This window comes from Triturus cristatus, chromosome 11, assembly GCF_964204655.1.
Source record: "Triturus cristatus chromosome 11, aTriCri1.1, whole genome shotgun sequence".
Classification (NCBI taxonomy): Eukaryota; Metazoa; Chordata; class Amphibia; order Caudata; family Salamandridae; genus Triturus; species Triturus cristatus.
This window is the reverse complement of record NC_140594.1, coordinates 516,210,314-516,236,909: the sequence shown is the minus strand read 5'-3', so window position 1 is coordinate 516,236,909 and position 26,596 is coordinate 516,210,314. Positions and strand designations below refer to the sequence as shown.

Genomic DNA, 26,596 nt, shown 5'->3' with positions numbered 1-26,596 from the left:
ACCCAGCCCGCCCCTCTGTATTATTTCACATCCTTTTAGGAATTCATCAGTAGGGCGGCCTCCTTTCACAAGGTGAAACTCTACACTGAGCCCTTGGAGCAGTGTTCTTCAATCTTGGGGGCGCGACGCCATCTCAGGGGGGCGCACTCCAACTTAAACTTTTACCATTGTTTCCCACGTCGCAAGTCGTTTTGCTTCCGGTATTTCTTTGCCCACTTCAAATGGAGATTTTAGATTGGACAGCTCCAGAACAGCAGCCAATCAACACATAGGAACGTCACCACTGACGTTCCACCAATGAGGAGGCAGCAGCATGGATGACAGGAAGTCCCGCAAAATTTGCGTGCAAATAACTCTTGCATACATCTACATCTACGTTCATTCCTGCTGTTTGCCTCGTGCATGCTGCCTTTTCTGCCTTGATTCTTCTTTGTGTGCTGTGAAGGCTTTCCTGGTTTTACCCCCAGTGAAGGAGTTTGCTGGTGTCTTGACACCTTGGAAGATCACCAACAGGTAAGTGGAATGGGCTTTTGTAATAGAATTGCGCCCTAATATACTGCTGGGCCATTTAGTGCTGTCCAGTTTTTGAAGTCTGTGGGGGGGGGAGGGGAGTGGGGGACATGGAGGGGGTTCGGCGGTCACGGAGGTATGGAGCAGAAATGGATGGGTCACGACCTGCATGCTTTTTTAATTTCAAGGGAAACTTTGCCTCCCTTCTGGAAAGAGCTAACCATCCCGGGAATAGGTTAATTGCTAGAGCTGAAATGCTTCAGCTGCAGTGGGAGGCTGGGATTCCCCTCTGCTATGAAACCGAAACCAAATGAACAGACAGTCTACAGTGGACTGTCTGTTCCTCCGTGTTCCATTTCATGGCAGAGGAGACTCCCTGCCCCCCACTGTAGCTGAAATGGCTGTCTGTCCCCGTTTCTAAGTGCTTGGTGAAGTGGTATAACACAAAAGATGCCCCCCCTGCAGAATGTGTGGAGGGGCCCCAGAGACTCACATATGCTTATTGGCCTTGGGCTGAATGGGGTACCACCTGAATGGATGAGGGGCCCCTTGCGCCGCAGGAGTTGCAAGGGCCTGTTTTTGTGCCCCTGGCTTGGTGAAGTTAAGCTGCTTAGTCTGGGTGTATTATGTAGGTAGGGACTGTTCCATTTTTCTGGATAGGAATGAGAAGCATTGGAGTTTAGCTAACTTCCAAAGTGCGTTCATGAAACCATTGGGGCGAAAAACGACAAAGGATGAGCAAGATATAGTTAGAAAGAAAATGGGGAAGGAAATGGCCAAAGGTCTGCTGAAGGACATTTTGATGTCTGCTTGTTGAGTGAGTTAATCATTTAACCCCTTAAGGTGGTGGTCAAAAGAATAAAGTGTCCATACAGGCTGACTGACATCCTGTCATGGCCTGAAGCACAATCACTCAAGGAATGAATGAGTACATCTGTCAGCAAAATTGAACAGTGAAGTACATGAACCTGCGTCGTGTAGTGGGGATGCAGTGAAGCTGCAGCTGAAGCTGCTGCTGCTGCTGAAACAGCCAAGTGCAGCATACATTCCACCTTTACCTTGTTCTGGTTCACTCAGGAGGTGTAGTTGAAGGGCTGGAACATGGGGACAAGGTGTTTCCAAAGGTATGTTCTGTGTCAGGACAACTTTTGTGACTGTTAAGTACTTTCAGGCAATTATTTACAGTGACCTCAGGATCAGGACAGTCAATGGACTACTTCGACAAGTGCTCTTGGGAGGTACGTGAGGCAAAGGCTGGTGCAAGTATCCTGCAGGTGTTTGAAAAAACATCAGAAAGTTTTCAGTCCCAGAGAATACTAAGCCCTCAGACCAGCAGACGAAAGCTCAGCTTATAATTAATGTGAAATGGTGGGTGAGTGAGTAAGTGAAGGGATGGGTGGATGGCTGTGTGGATTAGTGAAAAGGTGAATGAAAGGGTGAATGGATGGATAATGAGAGAAAGGATGGATGGGAGAGTGGGAGGATAAATGATAGAAAAGGTAAATAGATAGATGGATGTGATGGATGGGTAAGTGAAAGAAAGGCTGGATGGGTGAAAGAGTAAATGACTGGATGGATGGACGAGGGTATGGATGGATAGGGGGAAAGGGTGGATGGAGGGATGGATGAGTGAAAATGTGGATGGAGGGATGGATGAGTGAAATGATGGATTGAAGGATATATGATGGATAGGTTTGCAAATGGTTGAATATGTGTGGCCATGGATGGACACTCAGATGGAAGGACATGGTGAAATGAATGAATGGTGAAAGACTGAATGATGGATGAAAGAATGATTACACCTTGTAGCCCCATTACCTTCAGTACATTGACTTTCACATTTATATGAGTCATTGTCTTTATATAATATGTGTGTGATGTAACGCACTCCGACACGCTGCCGTACATACTTGGAATGAGTAGCACTGTAAAAGAAATCAAATACACATGAGGGACGGTCTATGTGAAGATGAGGGGCACCATTGGAGGGTGGTAGCAAGGCCAGACTGGCTGCACTGGGTATCTGGCGTTTCCCTGGGAGGCTGGAAAGGTGGGGGCAGTTTTGTTACTGGGGGTTGACACTGCAAAGTTCCTTGTAAATCCAGCATTTTTTAGGCATCAATAAAAGCACCATCACTTATATTCAGGTGTGGTTCACCAGTGTCTGATGACTAATGTACCTGCTGGAAGATTGAGTTTTGAGCTGTGTAATAAGCCTCTGTCATTTAACCACACCCACTCACAAGCCTGCAGTTAACTAAACACACTTATTGTGTTGGACATTATTTGTCGGATATGGCCTAAGATATGAGTGCGACGGTCAATTATGTGGTGTACGAGATTCCAGAAATTTCTGTCAGGTGGTGGGGGGGTTCGACATTTACATAAAATCAGCTGGGTGGGCTCAACCTACAAAAGTTTGAAGACATCTGCCTTAGAGGACTTTCTCTTTGAAACCCTCTCTTCCACTTACCGCTCCATTCAGCATTTCCCCAGGCTCAAAGTTATGTTACGTCACCATCTGACATTTTTAAAGACCCTGTCGGGCTAGGATTATGACTCCTACGGTGGATAAAAATATAAAGCCATAAAGCCTTCCCTTCTGACTCCATTTATGTTTGCGATCAATCACCACTTAGGTAATCACCACTGCACATTAGTGAGCCAACTCCCAGGCCACGGGATGCCCCACCACCAGAAAAGTAAAGCAAATCCTTAGATGTAGCAAGAAAACAGGTGGCTGGGAAATCAAGCAAGCACTGGCAGGTACCTAATTCTGTTGGCCTTCTTGCACAAGACAATCAGGCTCACAGGGACAAAATAGTGGAGCTCCTTCAATATCTCCCTGCAGAGCATAGGAAAAAAAATCAGGTGATAGTTTCCGAGGGCAAGCTCATATCCAACTCCTCTATCTGCTGTACCCTAAAAGCGGCTGGCACCGCTGACAGAGGGGTCAATTATAGCATTCTGCTACGCACAAACGCATGGCTCTGTATCTTCAGCTTTAAGCTGGAATTTCAGCAGAACCTACTGAACATGCCCTTTGATGGTGAGCACCTCTTTGGTCCACAGGTGCACTAAGCTTTGGAAAAAATCAAAAAGGATACAGAGACAGCCACGTTGATGAGGGCACTGTAAAATCCTGCAGTTCCTTTCGCCACACCCTTTACTGTGGAGGCTCAAAGACTACCTCCACTGAAACCTCCAACTCCTATCAATGCACTCAGGGCCAGCAATGCTATCCCAGGGGTTATTTCAGATAGTCCTATATGGGCAACAATGCCAGAGGCAAGGGTAGCTCTCCAAAAGGAGCTGACTGGCCACAAAACCCTGACTTGCCTCTTCTCCCCGCCCCTGACCACACCATACCTGTCAGGGGTAACTACAAGGGTTCTTTCCCATATTGCAAACCGTCACCTCAGACCTTTGGGTTTCGGACATTAACCAACATGGTTATTGTCTGGAGCTCACTTCTACACCTCTCACCATTCCCAGTAGCAAACACACTCTCACCGGAACATCACAGTTTGCTCAAGAAGTAAGTCAAAGCCTTCCTCATCAAAGATGCTATAGAACCCGTCTCCCGCTATCAGCAGGGTGTACTCAATGTACTTTCTAATACCCAAAATAAGATAGGTTGCTCAGGCCTATTCTGGGCCTCAGGCCCTTAAACAAATACATCCTATCAGAGCATTTTCACATGGTAGCCCTTCAGGATGTGATTCCACTTCTCAAGCAAGGCGACTTTATGGCCACGCTCTACCTAAAGGATGACTATTTCCACATACCAATACATCTAACTTATTACCAGTATCTCAGGTTTGTGGTCAGCGGTAGGCATTACTAGTTAAAAGTGCTCCCCTTTGCACACGGGTCACATTGGATCTGCTTCATCGCTTAGTGTTTACCAGTAAGACCACAAAATTCCTCCTCCAACTCTTCAAAATCCAACCCTACCTATAGGTTATTCTCAACTCAGAGGTGGCATAGCCTATCTAAATCTTGTCAGGATCCAGTCCTTTCAAGCAATACTTCCCTTGCTCCAACCAAATCAATAATTCAAGTCATCTAGGTGTGATAGCTGCTGCATTGCCATAGTACATCTTGACAGACTGGCCAAAAATGCTACCCGTTTTCCTATTCACTAACAACCATTTTACCCATCTACATCCACAAACATAGTATCACACTCACAACAAATGCACTCCACTCATTCACTACAGACAAACCCAAACCAGTTTTTATTATCACAAAACCCACCCAAAAAATACCACAAACCACACTCATACACCCTTCTACTCAAAATGCCATGCAATGGCACGGTCACTCACACACAAAACACCACTCTATCCTATACCACAAACAAATCCATACATTACCTATGCAACTCAAATCCATACTATGTGTAACTATATCCCATTGAGAAAGACACTCCCTGCTTATGAGAAGCACCATTTCTACCATCTATGTACTCATAACAGTCACCCTGTCACCACCAAACCTATACTCAACCTTCCTTCATTTCATCCACCAACACCCTCCTCCTTTTTCTTACTACAAAACACACCCACAAAACCCATACATTCCACTCTACCACTCATATTACCTCTTCCAGCAATCAACGCTGACATAAACACTCCTAACTCTTGTTCATCCCCTCGGACACACCACATACACTGTTTTCCAAAACACATCACCGCCCCTTTACCTTTCAGCTTCCACTCACCAACACTACTTTACATACAAATACTTCTCAGAAAACAACTACATCATCATCATCTCTTCTCACTACTCCTCAAACTCAAAACAAAACACACACATCAGTGCAACAAACTTTCATACATACACTGCCTCAGAATACTTTCCATCACAAACTACAAACATACACAGCCCACTCTCCTGACTACGCAAATAATACACACCTTAAACCAACTCTACTGCCAAGCTTTCTTGCTTCTCATACACTTGAATGATATACAGCAACACAGCAACTCTTTTTCAACTGCCTCTCATCCATTGGGCAATTTAGAACCTTACAACATGATTGACATGCTGTAACACCACCCCTAACTCATACACCTTCTACCCTAAACAGACGCAAACAAAATAAACAACATGCCACTCTTCACAACTTTGCATCTCAGTGTCTACAGCACAATAAGGCTATTCTACCAAAAACAACACAGCTCACCAACTCACTCTCAACCACCATCTCCTCAACCTACCTGCATCAAAATGCCTTATCTGAAAGAAACACGTTAGTTAGATTCCTCACCTTAAAATCGCCCCAGGCGTCAGACTGGATAAGGAAGATTTTTGTAGCAATACCCCTTGCGCGTCCCTAGGCGTCGTCTGCGGCTCCGCGTCCGTCGTTGGCGTCGTGCGCCGGAATGACGTCGTCGGAGTACTTAGACGCCGCCCTCACGCGCTGACGTCAGTTCTTCTTTTTTCCGCGCCAGTAAGCGCCGATCCGGGAGAGCTACCCCTTTAGTCAATTGTTTACTAACTTTTTCGACTCTTTTTGGTCACTTCTCGACTCTGGTGCCGGTAGGATGCCTGGTTTCAAGGCCTGCGACGACTGTCACCGACTGATGTCGGTGACCGATCATCACCGCCGGTGCCTGTACTGCTTGGGCCTCGACCACGACGCGGAGTCGTGCTCCGATTGTATGGCCCTGACCTCGAAAGCTAGGCGGGAGCGGTCCCGCAAGCTTCTCGAGCTTCGCCACTTGGCTCCGTGCCCCTCTCGATCCCGGTCCAGGAAGAGGTCCAGGGATCGGTCGCATCGTCGCTCGTCTGGCTCGAAGTCTTCGGGTAAGTCGAAGCACTCCAAGAAGTCCAAGAGGCGACACCGCTCTTTGGACTCCCCTCGCCGGTCGCGCAACTCGGCCGAGGGTCTGGGTGGTTCCACCCCCGTGGCTCCGCAGGAGCCGCAGGCGCCGCGCAAGTCCCCATACCCGCCGGTCCCTGGGACTGACGCGATGCCGGCGGAGGTCAGTGCCTTCCTCTCGGCCATGAGGAGCCTGGCCCCGCCGTCGACGCCCGCTGGCGCGCCTTCGGGCCCCGCGGACTCGACTGGGCGACCTCGCCCTTCAGGGGCAGCTTTCTCAGGACTGGGCAGATGAACTGGGGGAGGCCAGTGGATTGGATACCTCACCGGACACTGGATTCATCTCTCCTCCGACTGTGGCTTCGGAGGAGGGTGCAGCTTTTTCTGTGGTGCTGCGCAAGGCGGCCGCGGCCCTTGGGCTTGAGCTGCCTGCCGTGGCTGTGAGGACTAACATCCTCACTGAGGTGCTATAGTCTGCCGCATGCTCTACTGAGCCTCTGCTGCAATTCAATGAGGCCCTCATTGACGTTCTGCAGGGCACCTGGTTCAAGCCCTCCACAGTCCCTCCTGTGGATAGGAACGTTGCCAGGCGCCACCGCCCTGCTCCGGGCGACCCCAGTTTTCTGTCCCAACACCCCACCCCCGAGAGTCTGGTTATTCAGGCCTCTACCTCCCAATCCTCATTCCCGTCCGCTCCTCCGGACCGGGATTCCAAGAGACTGGAACAGTTCGGTAAGAAGCTGTTCTCCTCGCTCAGTTTGGGCCTGCGGTCTTTGAACACCGCCTGTCTCTTGGACCGTTATTCCCACTCTCTGTGGGACACGGTGGAGGACGTGCTGCCCCTGTGCCCGGAGGAGGCCCGGGCACAGCTTTCCTCAGCTCTGGCCGATGGGAGAGATGCAGCGCGCCATGCAATCCGATGTGGACTCGACCCTACGGACTCGCTGGGTAGGGCGATTTCTACCACGGTGGCGCTTCGACGTCACGCCTGGCTGCGGTCCACGTCCTTTTCAGGGGATGTCCAGAGCACTCTCATGGACATGCCTTTTGATGGCACTCGCCTTTTTGGTGAGAAAGCGGACAGTGCGCTGGCTCGCTTCAAGGACTCCCGGGCTACGGCCAAGTCCTTGGGCCTCTCGGCCCCGTGGCCACAAACTTCCGCTTTTCGCTCCTTTCGTGGCCAAGGAAGGTGCACCTCCTCACGTCCGCCTAGCCACCGGCCGCAGAACCAGCCTGCACGCGGTCGCGGACGTGGTTTCCGCCGAGGCGGTACTGGAGGACAACGCGGTCAGTCCACATCCACCCCGGCAGCATCCGCCTCAAAGCCTTCCTAGTCCGAGCTTTCAGGCCCATTACTCGCCAGTGGGAGGCCGGGTTCGCCATCACCTGCTCCACTGGCGTACCATTACTTCGGACAGGTGGGTGCTGCAAATCGTCCGAAGGGGCTACTCCCTCCCCTTCGAGACGACCCCTCCTGCCATGCCACCGCAGCACCACCGTATCTCGGAGGATCATTTGAATCTTCTGCGAGAGGAAGTTACGGCCCTCTTGGCCAGAGAGGCCGTCGAGCGCGTTCCGAGCCCAGAAGTAGGTCGTGGTTGTTATTCCCACTACTTTCTGGTTCCCAAGAAGGGCAAAGGAGGCCTAAGCCCTATCATGGACCTCCGGAACGTCAATGCCTTCCTCCGGAAGGAACGGTTCAAAATGTTGACTTTGGCTCAGGTTCTAGCTGCCCTAGACCCTGGAGACTGGATGGTAGCGTTGGACTTGCAGGACGCATATTTCCATATCCCCGTCCTGCCGGCCCACCGGCGTTACCTGCGGTTCACAGTGGGTCAGGAGCACTTTCAGTTCACCGTGCTCCCCTTCGGCCTTACCAGTGCCCCTCGGGTGTTATTTATCTTTCTTCCATTGCTGAGATTTACTGTTTACTGTTTTAAATATGCTTGGCTCATTGAACGAAAATTGATGTATGTAACACACGATCTGCTGATAAAACCAATAATTGGCAGCATGCACAGACGCTCTCATCTATGTAACTTCTTGATGTAACTATCCACACACTCCCTAGAGGTGCATGTTTGTAGTGCAGTTCATACAGCACAGAAGCATTAATATGCTGGCAAATATGTAATCGGTATATCAAAAATGTAACAGAAGATTCAATAAACAGATGTTTTTTTTTAAAAAAACTGGTTTACCTTGGGACATGAAATACAACATGTTTGCCCTCTACATTCCCTTCCCTCGTAATCAAACTATTAGCTGTTATCATAATGATTACCTTCAAATTGGAGGAGGACATTTGCTGGGAAGAAACACCTCAAATCGCTATTTACAGTGGATAGTCTGTGTATAATATGGAATCTATGAATGGCAGACGCACCTTAGGGTGCCACCGAGCAAGCACTAGCTACTGAGCTTCAACCATGTGAATTAGGGTTGTTTGCCTATGATGCCCCAGGGTCCATCCTACTTTGGCTCTACAAACTGGGCCAAGTACAACCTCTTAAGCACTTCACTCTCACTGATTATGATGGCAAGCAGTCACAGGCTTCTCCAGGACATAGTATGTGTCTGCTCAAGCTCATCAGACTCATAGCAGTGCAATAAATGATTGCTGAATTCTTTAATGCAAAGTAGAATGGAATACAAAAGTTATAACACAATTTACTGTCCAGTGGCGCTGTTAGGCAGAGCTGTGTCGCTATCCGCAATGTTGCCTTGGTCTTTACTTCTGATTAGGTGGTTCCTCACCCCTCTTAAGGATATGGCATTAGCATGATTATGGCTCAAGTGAAGCCCTCCCCTTTAACATGCTTCTGCTCAGTCTCTTGCAGTTTTATTTTGTGCAGTTTCTTACCACCAGCAGTGCATCATTCATTTATACAGTCATCTAGCTTCCTTCTCAGCATGCTTGCCCTTCTCCTGCTAATAGGAGGTGGCATGCTACCTGCAATCCTAACTCTGATCTTTGCACTGGTTGCTGGAGCGCAACCCCAGATCTGGCAAGCCTGCTTCAGCGTGGTTCCTGATGATCTTCTGCAGTGGTTGCGCTGACAGAAGCAATGGTCACAAGTGAAGACTTTATCAATGTAGGAACATGTTAGTCTCACACAAGAACCATTTGTCTCAGCTTGGTGCAGCCACACACAAGCCGCTCTAATGATGATGATGATGCACCCACATACAGGCCAGATTTTGACTCAGGATCACAGCACAGCTGGATTTGGGGAGTCAGTCAGAGTCTTCATGATTTCCACCCAGAACCACCATGATGAGACTGGAGGTCTTCAGGTAGCAGAGCCCAAAGATCGCTCTCCTCAGTCTACTTCTCTGGATGTCCCTCAGCACCTGGGACAGGCTTCACCCCCACCCCTCCTCCCAGACAGACACTCTTCCTGCAGAGTTAGCTGGCTCCTTCTCTCTCTCAGCAGACAGGTAGTCTTCCGGGAACTGTAGGTCAGGTGTTGTCCACTCACATCTAGGAAGCTAGCTGTCAGTTTGACACCAACTTTGGTTGCACCACAGTACTCTGCAAGCCATTCCCTTCCTTTGTCTGAAGACCTGTGACTGGACCAATAGGGGTAGTGGCACATGGATTTCATTTAGGGTTGGCAGAGGTCGCAGCTGCGACCCCTGGCTTGCCCTTTGGGACCTTTGGCATTGTTTTTGTGAGACCTGGTCTAAGAAGTTGCAACATCAGTGCCAACAGCACTGGGATAGCTCAATATTTTGGCCATGGGGTTTCTGCTTCCCTTGTTTACTCTCCATTTTTTTATTTCATGATTAGTGAATAATTGTCTATTATTTAATATTAGAGTAATACAAAATACCAAGAGCCTAAACAAGAGTTTTGCTGTCAGCTAAAGTAAGTCGAAAAATATTTTTATATATAGGTTGTGTGCATGTCTGCGAGTGAGAGTGTGTGTGTATGTGTGAGTTTGTGTACCTGTATGTCTGAGCTTCTGTGTATGTATTTGATTGAAAATTAGTGGATGAGAGTCAGTGACAGCTAGCAAGTAGCAATGAGTGAGACTAAGGAGGTAATTACCATAGCGGTGAATCTGCCACTGGCAGCCTGCCGGTGGCGGATTCACAGCCAACTTGCAGCCATTCTCTGCCCGCCAAATTAGGATGGCAGGCGGTTTGCTGGTGGACGGGAAGCCCCCCCGCCATGGGTTCAACACAGGCAATCCTTACGATTGCCTGTCGGACCCGGAAAGCATACCTAGGATGGTGGCGACGCCTAGCAGGCACTGTCTGCCATATTAGGTAGGATGCATCATCTCCGCCAGACTTGATTGGCGGTTCATCCAACATTCAAAGGCTGGCGGAGATTGACTTTGGGGCTCCGTTGTGGGCACCCCTCTAGCAGGGGCACTTTCCTTCTGCACTTTGGGGCCACCATGGTGGTCGCATTGTAATTCCATGGCAGGACTGCCGCCATATAGGCGGCCGAACCTGATTTCTGTGACAATGGCGGGTGGACTTAAGTCCGTCTGCCATTGTAATGAGCCCTTAAGTCTTAATAAATGAGTTGGAGTGAGTCAGTGGGTAAAAATGAGTGAGAGTAAGATTTACTACAAGTGACTGAGAAAGTGGATAATTGAGAATGAATGCTCAAGAAGGTGTGTAAGGGAGTATTAATGAGCAACAATAAGTAAGTGTAATTGTCAGTGAGAATGAGTGAGAGTAACAGTGAGTGCAAGTGAATGAGATTAAGGGGTCCATTAGGATGTAGGGTGGATCGCCACCATCTGCATGGCAGTGGCGATCCGCCCTACATCCTTCCCTACCCGCCAAACATTTACCCCACCATATTAGTATGGCGGTGGGTACCGCGACAGACAGGAAGACCGTCCGTCGCTTTTCCGCCCGGTTGACGAGTCGACCAGGCGGAAAAGGGTTTAATATGACACCGCCATCCATATCAGGATGCAGGCGGGGGGCAGCCTTGCGGATCTTGAAGTTGGCAGCCCGTTGCGGGCCCCAGGATGTTGGGGATTGGGGGGGCACATGGGGGTACCTATGGTACCCCCCTGCATGTGCATGCACAACATGGCAGGCACCGCGCGGTGCCTGCCACGTTGTGCATGCGTATGCATAACATGCATTTTTGGCATTGTGGCGGGTGATGCTGAAAGCACCGCCTGCCACAATGTTAAAAATGCAGGATGCGCCAACCAGTGTGGTGGACGCATCCTAATCACCCCCACGGGACTGCCGCATTTATGGGGGGCGGTCCCTTTTTACGTCTGGATCGCCATCCAAATGATGCCCTAAGTGACAATGTACGAATGAATGAGAATAAAAGTTAATGTGAAAGAGTTTAAATGAATGAAGAATGACTGAGTCCGAGTGATGTTAAGTGACAGTGAATGAGATTGAAAGAGTGAGAGTGAGGGCAAGTATGCATGAGTGAGAAAGTGTGAATGTGTCAGAGTAAGAATTAATGTGAATGAACACGAATAAATGAGAGTAAGAGTGATAACAAGAGAATGAGCGAGATTGAATGAGTGCAAGTGAGTGCAAATTCATGAGATTAATAAGAATGAGTGTGAGTGAGTGAAGGTAAGTGAGCATTAGTAAGAATGTGGTGTTATGCCTGACAGTCTGTTAGCCATAGTATACTGAAGGCCATTCTTGATCTTTAGGGTGCAAACAGAATATCAATGTGACTGAAAATATCGAACTGCAAGAATATTGAGTCAAGAATATTGAAGTTGCAAAATATCGAGGTAAGTCTTGTCGTTGATAAAAATATTGGTTTTTGTGTAGTCTAGAAATATTGTGATTGTAAATATGGATGGCAAATATATAGTTGTAAATAATATCGACTTATTTTTTGTATTTTTTTTTGTTCTTTTTTTTTGCAATTTGGTATATTTTATAATGTTTAATTTAATTTTTGATGGTAAAATATTTGTTTTTGTTGGTTTTATAATAATTTTTAGGAGCTGGATGTTGGGTTTATAGGAGATAAGGGTGGGGAGTAATTTAAGAATGCTGTTTAAACAATTAGATTCAAATTAGGAAATATATAATTAATAGTAAAAATTAATACATATTTTTTTAAATTAAAAAATGTGAACTTTTTTGGAGTGCGAATATTTTGATGTCAATTGAGTGAAATATATTAATAATTTGATATTAAATTTTTTAGTTTAGGAATATAATTTAGTTTAGTCTAAATGTAAAATGAGTTTAAAAAGGGCTTAATATTGGATTATACCATATTTGTGTTTATTTGTAATTTATACTGTAATCTTAATTAAATTAAAAATTTGTTGTGAAAACTGTATTATGCTATACATTTGTATTTTAAAATATCTTTTTGAAATCAATTAGTGAATAATTAAATACAATTGTGTTACATTTTAAGATTTGGCAAACCGTTTCTAATTAATAAAAAAAATAGGTTTATAATTCCAAATTGGTAGATTTTTAAATTTATTTAAAAAAAATGTAATAAGTAAAATTTTATAAATAATACATATTTGGGAGTTAGAAATATTACATTTTGGGGCGTTTATTATCCAGCACTTTCCATGAGTTTTGTAGGGTTTGGAGTTAGAATAGCAAATTATTATGGTTTACTATCCAACACTTTCCCTATGATTTCTTGTGTTTGGAGTTGGAATAGTAAATTATTATGATTTATTATCCAGCACTTTTCCTGAGTTTAGTTGCTTTTGGAATTGGAATAGTAAATTGTTATGATTGATTATCCAGCATTTACCCTGAGTTTAGTTGGATTTGGAGTTGGAATAGTAAATTCGTATGGTTTACTATCCAGCAGCTTCCCTGAGTTTAGTTGGATTTTGAGCTTGAATAGTAAGTTAATATTGTTTAATATCCAGCACTTTCCCTGAGTTTAGTTGGATTTGAAGTTTTAATAGTAAATTATTATGGTTTACTATAAAATACTTTCCCTGTGTTTAGTTTGATTTGGAGTTGGAACAGAAAATTATTATGGTTTAATATCCAATACTTTCCCTATGTTTAGTTGGATTTTTGGTTGGAATAGTAAATTATTATGGTTTACTATCCAGCACTTTCCCTGAGTTTAGTTGGATTTTGAGCTTGATTAGTAAATTAATATGGTTTACTATCCAGCACTTTCACTGAGTTTAGTTGGATTGGAGTTGGAATAATAAATTATTATGGTTTACCATCCAATACTTTCCCTGTGTTTAGTTGTGTTTGGAGTTGGAATAGTACATTATTATGATTTATTATCCAGCACTTTCCTGAGTTTAGTTTGCTTTTGGAATTGTAATAGTAAATAATTATGGTTTACTATCCAGCAGTTCCCTGAGTTTAGTTGGATTTTGAGCTTGAATAGTTAAATATTATTGTTTACTATCCAGTTCTTTCCCTGAGTTTAGTTGGATTTGGAGATGGGATAGTACATTATACTGATTTACTTTCCAATACTTTCCCTGTGTTTAGTTGGATTTGGAGTTGGAATAGTAAATCATTATGATTTACTATCCAATACTTTCCCTGTGTTTTGTTGTGTTTTGAATTGGAATTGAAAAGTATTATGATTTATTATCCAGCACTTTCCCTGAGTTTACTTGGATTTTGTGCTGGAATATTAAATTAATATGGTTTACTTTCCAACACTTTCTCTGTGTTTAGTTGTGTTTGGAGTTAGAATGGTACATTATTATTATGATGTATTATCCAACACTTTCCCTGAGTTTAGTTGGATTTTGGCTTGATAGAGTAAATTATTATGGTTTACTATCCAGCACTTTTCCTGAGTTTAGTTTGATTTGGTGTTGGAATAGTAAATTATTATGGTTTACTATCAAATACTTTCCCTGTGTTTTCTTGTGTTTGGAGTTGGAATAGTAAATTATTATGATGTATTATCCAGCACTTTTCCTGAGTTTAGTTGCTTTTGGAATTGGAATAGTAAATAATTGTGATTTATTATCCAGCATTTTCCCTAAGTTTAGTTGGGTTTGGAGTTGGAATAGGACATTCTTATGGTTTACTATCCAGCAGTTTTCCTGAGTTTAGTTGGATTTGGCGTTACAATAGTAAGTTATTATGGTTTACTATCCAATACGTTCCCTGTGTTAAGTTGGATTTGGAGTTGGAATAGTAAATTATTATGGTTTAATATCCAATACTTTCCCTGTGTTTAGTTGGATTTTGGGTTGGAATAGTAAATTATTATGGTTTACTATCCAGCACTTTCCCTGAGTTTAGTTGGATTTTGAGCTTGAATAATAAATTATTATGGTTTACTTTTCAATTCTTACCCTGTGTTTAGTTGTGTTTGGAGGTAGACTAGTACATTAATATGATTTATTATGCAGCACGTTCCCAGATTTTAGTTGGATTTTGGGTTGGAATAGTAAATTATTATGGTTTATTATCCAGCATTTGCGCTGAGTATAGTTATTTTGAAGTTGGGATAGTAATTTTTGGGGGCTATTATCCAGCCTTCTTGTTGAGTTTAGTTTGTTCTGAATTTAGATATAGTAATTATTTATTATTTATTATTTATAATTTTTTGTATAGTTTATACATATTTTAAAATAACTAAATAGACGAATTCTAGTTTTTATTGGCAACATTTTTCTACTGTGCATATCACTACCAGCAGTGGACAGAGACATGGGGGTTGGTGCATATCACTTCCAGCAGTGGACAGACATATATGGGTGGGTGCAGAGGACTCCCAGCAGTGGACAGAGACATGGGGTGAGTGCATATCACTACCAGCAGTGGACAGAGACATGGGGGTGGGTGCATATCACTCCCAGCAGTGGACAGACATGTGAGGGGTGTGTGCAGAGGACTCCCAGCAGTGGTCAGAGACATGGTGGTGGGTGCATATCACTCCCAGCAGTGGACAGAGATATGTGGGTGGGTGCAGAGGACTCCCAGAAGTGGACAGAGACATGGGGGTGGGTGCATATCACTCCCAGCAGTGGACAGAGACATGGGGGTGGGTGCATATCACTCCCAGCAGTGGACAGACATATGTGGGTGGGTGCAGAGGACTCCCAGCAGTGGACACAGACATGGGGGTGGGTGCATATCACTACCAGCAGTGGCCAGAGAGATGGGGGTGGGTGCATATCACTACCAGCAGTGGACAGACATGTGAGGGGTGGGTGCAGAGGACTCCCAGCAGTGGACAGAGATATGGGGGTGGGTGCATATCACTACCAGCAGTGGACAGAGACATGGGGGTGGGTGCATATCACTACCAGCAGTGGACAGAGACATGGGGGTGGGTGCATATCACTCCCAGCAGTGGACAGAGACATGGGGGTGGGTGCATATCACTCCCAGCAGTGGACAGACATATGTGGGTGGGTGCAGAGGACTCCCAGCAGTGGACAGAGGCATGGGGTGGGTGCATATCACTACCAGCAGTGGACAGAGACATGGGGGTGGGTGCATATCACTCCCAGCAGTGGACAGACATGTGAGGGGTGTGTGCAGAGGACTCCCAGCAGTGGTCAGAGACATGGTGGTGGGTGCATATCACTACCAGCAGTGGACAGAGACATGGGGGTGGGTGCATATCACTCCCAGCAGTGGACAGAGATATGTGGGTGGGTGCAGAGGACTCCCAGAAGTGGACAGAGACATGGGGGTGGGTGCATATCACTCCCAGCAGTGGACAGACATATGTGGGTGGGTGCAGAGGACTCCCAGCAGTGGACAGAGACATGGTGGTGGGTGCATATCACTACCAGCTGTGGACAGAGACATGGGGGTGGGTGCATATCACTCCCAGCAGTGGACAGACATATGTGGGTGGGTGCAGAGGACTCCCAGCAGTGGACAGAGACATGGGGTGGGTGCATATCACTACCAGCAGTGGACAGAGACATGGGGGTGGGTGCATATCACTCCCAGCAGTGGACAGACATGTGAGGGGTGTGTGCAGAGGACTCCCAGCAGTGGTCAGAGACATGGTGGTGGGTGCATGTCACTACCAGCAGTGGACAGAGACATGGGGGTGGGTGCATATCACTCCCACCAGTGGACAGAGATATGTGGGTGGGTGCAGAGGACTCCCAGAAGTGGACAGAGACATGGGGGTGGGTGCATATCACTCTCAGCAGTGGACAGAGACATGGGGGTGGGTGCATATCACTCCCAGCAGTGGACAGACATATGTGGGTGGGTGCAGAGGACTCCCAGCAGTGGACAGAGACATGGGGGTGGGTGCATATCACTACCACCAGTGGACAGACATGTGAGGGGTGGGTGCAGAGGACTCCCAGCAGTGGACAGACATATATGGGTGGGTGCATATCACTACCAGCAGTGGACAGACATGTGAGGGGTGGGTGCAGAGGACTCCCAGCAGTGGACAGAGATATGGGGGTGGGTGCATATCACTACCAGCAGTGGACAGAGACATGGGGGTGGGTGCATATCACTACCAGCAGTGGACAGAGACATGGGGGTGGGTGCATATCACTCCCAGCAGTGGACAGAGCCATGGGGGTGGGTGCGTATCACTCCCAGCAGTGGACAGACATATGTGGGTGGGTGCATATCACTACCAGCAGTGGCCAGAGACATGGGGGTTGGTGCATATCACTACCACCAGTGGACAGACATGTGAGGGGTGGGTGCAGAGGACTCCCAGCAGTGGACAGACATATATGGGTGGGTGCATATCACTACCAGCAGTGGACAGACATGTGAGGGGTGGGTGCAGAGGACTCCCAGCAGTGGACAGAGATATGGGGGTGGGTGCATATCACTACCGGCAGTGGACAGAGACATGGGGGTGGGTGCATATCACTACCAGCAGTGGACAGAGACATGGGGGTGGGTGCATATCACTCCCAGCAGTGGACAGACATGTGAGGGGTGGGTTTAAATGACTACCAGCGGTGGACTGCAATATGAGGGGTGGGTGCATATCACTCCCAGCAGTGGACAGACATGTGAGGGGTGGGTGCAGAGGACTCCCAGCAGTGGGCAGATACATGGTGGTGGGTGCATATCACTACCAGCAGTGGACAGAGACATGGGGGTGGGTGCATATCACTCCCAGCAGTGGACAGAGACATGGGGGTGGGTGAGAGGACTCCCAGCAGTGGACAGAGACATGGTGGTGGGTGCATATCACTACCAGCAGTGGACAGAGACATGGGGGTGGGTGCATATCACTCCCAGCAGTGGACAGACATATGTGGGTGGGTGCAGAGGACTCCCAGCAGTGGACAGAGACATGGGGGGTGTACATCATTATCAGATGACCACAACTCCATGGGTGTATGTACGCATCCCTAACTTTGGACTATGATGATAGTGCCATAACAACACATCACTGACAGCAGTGTCCCACTCCCAGGAGGATGGATGTCTTTCCCCCACTGCATGACACACCACATGTGGGTGAGAGGACAAATAACACATGCATACCCACCCCTGGCGGATGCAGCACAATACACACACTGAGATCATGCCAAAAGACTGTATAGTCATGTCACTGCCTACTAAACTAAGAGAGTCAAAGGGAACACACACTGTCACGCACATCCCAGGACTGTTAGAAATGTACAGGTGCTGGGCCAGAGTTCCCACAGATACAATGCCCACAATTGTGAGTCAGGTGCCCAAATACCCTGCAGAACAAGTAGCATATGTGTGCTAGGCCGGGAGTACGCACATGCATAGTGCTGAAAAGGGAGAATTTCTCCATGAAGGCATTTCAGCATACTCAATACACAAGTGCAGTGACTAGCAAGGATGGCACAGACGATGCAGCCAGAGACATTGCTGAGCAGGCATGGCCATAGTTGAAGGGATCCGTCACCAACAAAGGAAATGTAGACACAGGTCAGCACAACAATTGTGCAACTCTTTGCAGGGAAGATGTCAAGTGCCACAGAGGAAGGAACACTCCTTGGGACAATGTCTCAAAACCAAAATAACACACACTACCAATTATTATTTGCAGAGACCTTGTGATGGCACGCAGATCCCATGGTCCACCTCATGACCATCAGACTAGAACATTTCTCAGAACCATAACACATTACTAACTCCTGGAGCCTCAGCACCAACATCAATGCCTGAAATGCAATAGTGTTCAAAGTAAAAATAAAATGCTTCATTCAGCATAAAAAACAAATTATGAAATCACACTATATACAAAGGCCAATGGCCAGTCCATAATAGAAGTCCTTGGGGGGACACATGGGCATGCGTCTCCCCTAGCTTGCCTGCACAGTGGAACCCTCAGGTTCGTCGACCGGGGGGGCATCATGTGAGGAAGGACCAGGCACCGCAGGGACAGGAGAGGGAAGGGTAGGTGTGGTGGGTGCAGGGGTGGACGTCTCCACCACAGGGGGTGGGGCAGCGCCAAAGGTAGAGGTGAGCTCGGCCCTGCACACTGCTGCCAGGGCATCCAGAGTTACCCCGGCACCGGAAGAAACCCCAGGGCCAACGGAGGGGGGTGGCCGAGGGATGGGGTGCAGCGCTCTTGAGGGAGAGGGTGGACATGGGGGGGACTCAACTCCCCTGCCCGGGGACTTCCTCACCCGCTTGCGGGGTGGTGTCACAGTGGGGGTGAGGGCCAGCTCACCCATGTCGACCTCTTTGGGTGACAGTTTGGCAGGGGAGCCAAGGGGAGTGCTTTTGGAGGGACTGGGTTGTGAGGCCTGCGGACTCAGACTGTGGCTGCGTGTATGTCTTTTTGCCCCAGACCCAGTGGGTGTGCCTATATCCCCCTGAGTGTGCGTGCCAGGAGGTGTGCGCTTGTCCTTACTTGGTGGTGTGCTGCCTGTGTCTGGTGGGGTGCGTGCTTGGGAATGTCTGGGTGTGCATGGGACAGGTATGGGAGAGGGAAGTGTAGATGGGGTTGGGGTAGGGGGGGTACGAAGCGCTGCAGAAGAGCCACTGCTGCCGTCAGGGAAGAGTCCATGGACCGCAGAAACCTGCGTTGGTCAGACATCGTTGCTGACATGACCTCCATGAACGACATCATCTGTGTCAGCAGTGTGGTGTGGCCATGGAGGACATTCAGCACCGATGCCTGCCCAACCTGCAACTGCCGCTGTATGTCCACAGACTCTGCACTGAGGGCAGCAGGGGTGACAGGGGCAGGGGGTGCGGTGCCTGTCCCGAAGGAGACATGGTGGGGCTCTGCACGGACAGAAGGGACCGGAGCAACTGGGAGGGCGGTGATGGGAATGGAGGAGGCGGGGACAGATGTTGGGCTGCTGCCAGGTGTTTTAGCAGCCTCCGCCCCCTCAATGAGGTCAGCCTCGGACCCGTCTGCGTCGTAGTTGGGCTCGCCACCAGACAGGTCCTCCGACTGACTCCCCTCGCCCTCCGTGCCACTGGCTCCTGCAGACTCGCCAGCACTGGTGGCACTGGTGCTGGGTCCCTCCTCCAGGTCCGTGCAGGTGTCTCCCTCGGTTTCCAATGATGATGCTGTGGGCAAGGTGAAGATACAGAAAAACATCAGTCACCTGTATACATCTGACACATGAGTACAAAACCAATAGGTCACAGTGCATATCAGGCAATGCATCATGAGTAACAGCTAGATTACTCCGCACATATGTAAGCCCTGTACTCCCCAGTTGGTAGACCCACCATGCCACTTGGACACAAGGAAAAATAGGACACACCAGCCCAAAACTTAAATGAGATATACACTGAGAAGCTAGTGTCTGGGAACAGGTGAGCATAGCAATACAATGAAGTCATGCCACCTCTTGTTTACCCTGAAAGAAACAGTAGTGGTGCACCCAAGGCAAACTAACACACCTCAATACTAAAGGTGTTCCCACACTCAGAGACCTGTAAGTACTTTGGAACACAAAACGAAAAAATATTGGTCCCTTGGGATTCACAATACTTTACACAATCAACAAGTTTAGAATGTGGGAATGTGCCATTTTGTGACCAGAACACACATGTGCCTTCATAAAAGATGGCTCCCAAGGAGGTGCACACAAAACTACATTTACCAATCATTGAAGAAGCTGGCAGCCTTATTTAAAGAAGCCACTGTTAGAAAGAAATGGTGTTGCAGAAAGTACATATACATGAGCCCATGGAAGTCTTGCTGACTTGACACTCGTAAGTTGGTATCACCAACAACCAAGGACTTACCCAAATTCCACAACACTGTGGGAACATGTATATGTATAATCTTAAAAACAGTCTTATTAGAACAGTGCCTTCTTTTAAAATGTGCCAGCGTGTTCCCTGAAAGTGTAAAGGTGGTTTGTTGTGCACTTCCTTGGGAGACATCAGTCATGCAGGCACATTATTGTTCTTAACAACAAAACATCAAACTAAAGCATTTAAAACATGAAGACCTGTTGACAAGTGTTGTGAGTGCCAAGGTACAATACTTTTTGACTAACAACTTGAATTATGTCAGTTGTCACATGGCCATCCGTTACCTGATGACACAGTTGGCAACACATCTGACCCACTGATTGTCATGTGGAGTGGCACACATGTCCAAACCCAGGACAATGCATAAGCTAATGGGCCTGCAATTGTGTTGTAAAAAGGCATACCTGCACTGAGGAGACATCCTCATGGCAAGCCAGAATGTCCACACAGAGGTCAGCACACAAAGACCAAACTATGAAGCATCTGGACCACACACTGGTGCAAAAAATATATGAGCAGGAATCATGTATTTAAACAATTGACACATGCTACAAAGCACAAACATTAAACCCTACACAACATCACTGGGTCACTGCACGTTGAGTCTCTGTCCAGCCAATTATCACACACAGGTCAGACCTGGCAAGGAGACATAAGATTTGGCCATGTAGGCCTCACCCGCACAAATCCCCCATACCTGAGACAATGTGATTGAGACAGATCAAGAAGTGACACCTCTTAATCAGGGTTTACAAAAATGTGCTGCAAGAATTCCCAAATGTACTCCACATCACCTCGTGAGGCTGGCAACACATATTTGTGATAAACAACCATCAACAGGTAGTTGTGAATAGACACACAGGCACTGCCCAGTGTGAGTATGCACAAGCCAAATGGGGTCTCCCTGTCCAGTGGACACATGTAGCACACTTTGGATAAATACAAATGAGGCCAGGGAACAATGCCACAGAGGCAAACCTATGCTGAACACACAGAGAATGGGCACAGTATTGGATGACACACATGATTACGAGGCAAGGGTGCCTCAGGGAACTGTAGTGGGCACACTGCTCCTTGTTCCTGGAATGATCTGACTGTAACATGAGCAACTGTCCTGGCACTATGCATATCTCCCACTCATGCACATCATGTCTGAGGCCACAACATTGGTCATGCATGCTGCAAGTGTATTCACTTGAAACCTCACACTCCTATGTTGAGACTCATCATCAGTGCCAACAAATATGGAACCCCAACAGAGTGAACAGGACAGGGCACAGGCAAGGTACCAACACATATCACAGACCACCCTCCCACATGATGCAGAAAGCAATGTGCACTTGGATTAACTGGCAGCCTAGATGACCATGTGCAATTGTGATTACACACAGACCAGGGGACACATGTCAAGGAGGGGAAGGGATGAATAAGAGCACCGGTTGACTTTGGGGAACAAAATATGCACTGCACATATAAACCCTGGCAGTGTATCCAGGCTACAGAGCACTTCCAAAAGCTGGTGACACACAACACAACAAACAGACATGTACCTACCCCCTCCTTGCTGCTGTCTCTCCTGTAACTGCCTATCCAGGTCAGGGAAGACCACCGCCAGGACACGCATCATGTGGGGGGTCAGGCATCGGCACCCGCCGTGGGGGTGTAGAGGTGAGAGCCCCAGCTGGACCCGGGCGATCCGCCGGGTCCAGCACCGGATGTCCTCCCACCATTTTCGGACTTGGGCTAGGCGCCGACTGCGATCCCCCGGCGATCTCACGGCCCTGACGATCTTCTTCCAGATTCACCCCTTCTCGTAGGCAGTTACCTGTGAGGATGACAGTGAGACAACATCACTACACCTGCTCCATGTCACAGAGACACACATTTGAACATCTTTGATATGTTGAACAGGGCATAGGATGCTGCCAAGGAATTGTATCTTTCTCATATAGACATTGTCCTCTGTGGAAGCCCCAATGCACTACATGGCATTGAAAGTACACAGGTGGCAGGAGGGGTGCGACACACTCCCTGATCATGGCACACACTGTGCATCACATGCAACACCAGGCTGATGGACAGCACCTCAAAGCAGTTACATGCCCCAGGTCACTGACACAACCTCAGCAGAGTACACAGACACACAGAGGCACAGATCAATCACCTGCCATTGGCAACAGCGGATACAAACCTCACTCTGCACATGTGTCACTTGCCTGTGGGGTGTCACAGGTGTCGGGCTAGCTCAGCAAGTCAGACACACAGCACAGCTTACTTCTCACATCAGATGGGTAGATCTGTTGCCTCTTCCATGCAGCTGTGGTGCAACACTTCACATAGACACTCACCCACATGACAAGGAACATTCACACACATCAATGTCCAGGAGGGCGTACACATCACTTGGACACTCTCACCACAGGTCCACTCAACTCATACACATCTGTGGGGACAGTCACCTGTCACACCGGGGGGACCACTGAATCACATCAGGACAATTGCCAAAAAATGCCATCAAGGATTTCCCAGGCTGAATGTGTCATGCACTATGCAGTGAATGTCACAGTAAGCACAATGCAAGTGAGGAGTGCACACAGGAACTACATCATGCTCTGAATGAGAGACGTAAGCCTGCCCCCCCCCCCCCCTGGGACCCACTCTAAACAACATCGCATGTCTGTCACACCTGGACACAATGCCAGAAGTGACAGTCACAAAAAAGGTGCACAGTCAAAGGTAGTGGAGTCAGCACTCACCTGCTCCCCTGGTCTCCCATACAGCTTGGGGCACTGTGGGAGGAGGACATCCAGCAATGCCTCATTCTCCTCAAGTGTGAATGGCTGGGCCCTCTCCATAGTACGCACCATGGTGCCAGAGGTAGCACAGACAGCAGCAGTGTGGTCGACAGGAAAGTTGTGCAGGCAAGTGCCCTCTCATGGGTTCTGGCTGACTTATATCTGTCTTGCTGGGGGCTTTCATTTACAGGAGTACAGAGTGATTGGTCAGACTCATTTGCATCCTACGTTTCCTCCAATCCCTTTAAACATACACCAATGACACAAATTTGCATGGTTCAAATTTTGAGCATCATAGCAAGGCAAACACCACTTTGCAACATTGTAATTTTTGGGCCAACTGACCTTTCAAGCCCACATGATGGCCACATTGCAACTGAAATCTCTGTATCCATGACAACCAGCATGCATTTTGGGCCTAATACTTGTCCCCTATGTAATTTCTGAATCCAAAAAACATGTACGGTGCGTTTCACACGTACCCGTACACGTACGGCACCACTACAATAGTGATACACACCGTACTCACACATCCATTGCTTGGGTGCGGTGTGTATCACTATTGTAGTGGTGCTGTAGGGGTACGCGTGGTACGGACCGTACACACGCTCTGAGAGCGTGTGTATGGTCCGTACCACGCGTACTCCTACGGCACCACTACTATAGTGATACGGGCCGTACACACGCTCTGAGAGCGTGTGTACGGTCCGTACCACGCCTACTCCTATGGCACCACTACTATAGTGATACGGATCATACACACGCTCTCAGAGTGTGTGTAGGGCGTTTCACAAGCTTACACTGGTGATAGGGGGCGCACACGAAAGGAATGGAGGTCTCCGACTCGCACAAGGCTGTACATCAAGTCATTGTCATTGCAGACTTTCATGTGCAGGGCCTAGGTGTGTCAGGCAGTGATATTGCACATGTCTTCTCATGTAGTTGCACAATTGATGTGTGATGACCTGTGTACACATGTCATGTGTGATGGGGCACTATGTGGCACACTTTCCCTTCACACTTTGCACATGTGTTCCTGTGGTACAAATGTGTCAAGCACAGCATCACTGGTATGGCACAGTCACCACCACCCGCAACTGTCCCCTGATGCCAGGGACAGGGACACTAACAACTGACATTTCATGATCAGCGTGCCCCGATGTGACTATGTCATGTGTGTGTCATGTGTTCCCATGAGCTTGCTGTTAGTGTTTCGTCAACTACATCTGCTGTTGCTGCATCCAACATGTGTCTGTGTGGAGATGGGCATGGCATACATCTACGCACACCATGCCACATGTGGATTCCCACGTAAGCAGGGTCTGTATGCATCGGACATCATATTTTCACATGAGGACATATCTGCGTCGTCTCAATGTCTGTGTTTTCTGTTTTCACGTGTACCCCTTCATCGCAATGTGTTTGATCTGTACATTTGACATTCCATGTGACCTGTGCTTCTAGCTTGCCGTCAGCCATCTGTATGAGATGACATCCTTTAAATGCAGCTATGTGGATGTATGTCACTCCTGTGATGTCTCTGGCTGTTCACTCAGACTGGCCCCCAGCTCGTTTCAGGGCATGTCATGTAGACTTGCCAATCAACGGGTGTATCTGGCTTTTCGTAGGAGTATCACCAAGCTGGCATACGTGTCCTGGATGTATTGCACAGACCAGACTCTGTATTTAGCTGATGTGTAGTAGCAGTTTAGCATGTGCTCTGTTCATTGACATTGATGTTGGTAGGCTCTCAATCTTCGTTATTCAAGACAATTTTCTGCAGGGCACCGCCTGTCCCACGACCAATGCCAGACTTGGCTGCCATGAGGGAACGTGCCTGCATCCGACGATTGTGGACTTGACCGACAAGCTGGCACCACACCTCCAACCGCGACACAGGTATCCTTCTGCGCTGACCCCCAAGATGAAGGTGATGTCAGCACTACATTTTTTTGCCACAGCTACGTTTCAATTCACCATAGCTGATGTTGGTGGCATGTCACAGACAATGTTCAGCCGTGTCCTGCGTGATGTTTTGGCAGCCATGTTGGAGCACCTTGATGAATTCATCCATTTTCCTACTCCTGAGGAGTTGACAGGTGTCAAGGGTGATTTCTATGCCCTGGGAGGGATGCCCCATATCATTGGGTCCATTGATGTGACACATGTGGCTTTGGTACCACCACAGGCACAGCAGGTAGCCTATCGCAACCGTAAACATTACCACCCTATAAATGCCCTTGTGGAGTGTCTTGCTAACATGCTGATTTCCCATGTCTGTGCACGTTTTCCAGGATCAGCACACGATGCCTACATCATGAGGCGTAGCAGGGCACCACAAATGATGCGGCTGCACAACGAACGAGCATGTCTTGTTGGTGGGTATACTCTGTTTGTCCTGTGTGTTGCGGTATCTTTGGCTCTTACAGCATCGCCTGACCCACTTATTTACATGATGTTTCCATGTAGGGGACTCTGGCTATCCCAACATGCTATGGCTGATGACACCTCTCCGCAACCCAAGATCAGCTGCAGATCACCGATACAAAAATGCACACGGGCAGACCAGGCGAGTGATTGAGAGGACGTTTGGCCTCCTGAAGAGCCGATTCCAGTGCCTTCACAAGACAGGCGGGTCCCTCCCATATGCACCGGAGAAGGTCTGCAAAATCTTCCTCGTGTGCTGCATGCTGCACAACATGGCAGTGGAGAAGGCAGTGCCACTCATCCTGGAGCAAGATGAGCAGGAACATCCACCCGTGGAGGATGAAGGGCTTGGTCATGAGGCAAGTGAGGAGGAGGAGGAGGAGGATATCTGGAGTCAGCTCATACGCAACTTCTTCTCATAATGGTGAGTCACTGAGTCTGAGTGTGCACGCTTGTAGCCTTGGGTGTCATGTGTTGCAATGTGTGTGTCCTGCTGACTGTATGCAAAGTGACTTAGATGTGTGTTCTGATGTGTTACTCGAGTGATGATGTCATTCCACACATTTTAGCAGAGACACTTTCTTTTAAATTTGCATGGGGACAACATTGTTCATGTTTAGTAAATGACCATGTATGCGGAGAAAAATCTTTTAGCTGACTTCTAGTGTGTCTGTCATTCCCATTTTCTTGCGCATGTTGTCTGCTTGTGTCATCATTGTCCTCCATCTATTCCTCATGAGTATTGCAACGTGTGCTGAATCAGCGTTCCATGCACGGACATGGGGAAATGTCATTTTGGGCAAGGATTGGAGCAAGGCATTTTGGGGGTGGTACGTTTTTTGAAATGTGTGGGGACTGCTTCTGTGCATGTTGTGTTACCATGCATACATGTCTACTC

At 47.8% G+C, this 26,596-nt stretch overlaps 1 long non-coding RNA gene across 1 annotated transcript in view; it reads left to right on the top strand.

Moving 5' to 3' along the window:
• The first annotated feature begins 359 nt into the window (after positions 1 to 359).
• LOC146784500 (uncharacterized) overlaps positions 360 to 26,596 on the top strand; it is a 174,953-nt gene continuing 148,716 nt past the window's right edge. Inside the window, exon 1 of the long non-coding RNA XR_014970851.1 lies at positions 360 to 513. This is a non-coding gene — a long non-coding RNA (uncharacterized LOC146784500). The remainder of the gene's footprint in view (positions 514 to 26,596) is intronic.